This window comes from Phaseolus vulgaris, chromosome 8 (assembly GCF_051622355.1).
Source record: "Phaseolus vulgaris cultivar YP4 chromosome 8, ASM5162235v1, whole genome shotgun sequence".
NCBI classification, from domain to species: Eukaryota; Viridiplantae; Streptophyta; class Magnoliopsida; order Fabales; family Fabaceae; genus Phaseolus; species Phaseolus vulgaris.
In genome coordinates, this window is record NC_143505.1 from 51,242,819 (window position 1) to 51,244,740 (window position 1,922).

Here is a 1,922-nt window from a genome sequence, read left to right on the forward strand (position 1 = left end):
GGCGTTGAGTAGAAGAGGCGTTCAGATGAGTTCTGTAGTTTGTGTGCTATGTGAAGATAATGAGGAATCTTGCAAGCACTTGTTCTTAGAATGTGTGTATGCACAACAGGTGTGGTCTCTATGCCTCAAATGGTTAGGTATCACGTTAGTCCAACACAACGACCTTAAGGACCACTTTGTGAGTTTTCACGTAGCCCAAAGCAGTAGTAAGCAAAATTTGGTCCTCAAAGGAATTTGGGCCGCTATCGTGAGGTGTATTTGGGATCAGAGAAACTCAATTTTGTTTAAACAACAAGTTGTTGATGCTAAAGAGATTCTGCAGATGGCACAACTCAAGTCTTGGTTGTGGATGCTGCTTTCCATTCATATTCGTTTGAGGATTGGTTACTTAACCCGTTTGTTTGTATTAAAAGTATAAAATAGAAGGGCACCACTATATAAACTGAGGTCGGTGTGGGAGCTTCTAAAAGGAGAGAAGATGGTTTCAGGGTGATGTGATCAGGAGGTTTTGGGTACCAAGTTTGATCCGAACATGTAGGTGCCTAAATCTGGTTCGTGTTGGAGGTCAAAAGTATATGTCTGGTTCTGTTTTGGTGGTTCGGATTGTTGCCACCATGGTAAACACTTATAACAGTTGAAGAACAGAAGATCAGATAATTGGAAGTGAGGGGCGATGTTGATGAGTTACGGGCTGAGCTGCAAGTGAATGGTCAAGAGAAAGGAGCGCAGTTGAGAAGGCCAACATGATCGTCGTTCGATGAAGCGGCGATCTCCGTGCGTAGTCAGTGGTCGCCGAAGTTATGCATCATCGCCGTTTTTGAAGAACAGAAGTTCATATATTAGAAGTGAGTGGCGATGTGGATGAGGACACGTGGAAGGCCAACATGATCGTCGGACGATAAAGCGGCGTTCTCCATGCGTGCGTAGTCGGTGGTCGCCGAAAGTATGTATCATCGCCGTACTTGAAGAACAGAAGATCAGATAACCGGAAATCGCCGTGGTAGGCACATCGCCGGATTTTCCAGAAAGCCTAATTGAAACTGTTGGAGGTTTACGTATAAAACTGAAGAACTTGGCAGGGGGTAATTTATGTTCGCTGTTATAGTAGGTTGAGAGAGGCAGCACTAGCCATTGGGTGTGGAGGTTGCGGAAAGTCACTCTTCAAGTAGTAGTCAAACTGGTGGGAGGACCTAATGGTGTTATGGTGGTGTGAAATTGTTGTTTAGTGTTTTGAAGCAGTCCAACATTACAATAGTAGTAGTTTGGGGCTGTTTTTATGATATATCTTTTTTCCCTCCTGTTTTGGGATGCCTCTTGGAGGTCCTAAAAAACAGGGTTTGGGTTATGTAAAGGGTTGGGATACCCCTTTTGTATCCCCTTAATTTAACTTAATTCTTTGCTGATAAAAAAAAAATAAAAATAATAAGGACTAAACAGTAGTTTCTTAGTTTCTATTTATGTGACTAATTTTATAATTTCTTTTGTCTCTTTTTATAAGATCTCTTTATAATGAAATGGTATATTAGTTAGTTTTAAAAAATCGTAATTGATTATTTTGAAATAAGTTTGATAACAAAAAAATTAGAGTTAATTAAATTTTTTAAAAATAAAAAGAAATAAAGGAGATAATCAAAAATTCAAATTTCTCAAAACATAAATGAATAAATACAAGTTTGCATGGTTGTCAACAAGATACTACAGATTTTAATGGTTATCAAATTTATATTTATTTAATAAGTTTGTTGAGTGTGAATAACTTTAAGTCATCTTAGTTAAAAAATATAATTTGTTACTCAATAAATGATTAAAGAGTAGACAAGAAATGTCATACGAAGAAGTTAACGAATGAAGAGTTATACGACTATTATCTTTACATATGACTTTAATGTTATATTTAGTGTTAAGAAGATCATCTATCTTTA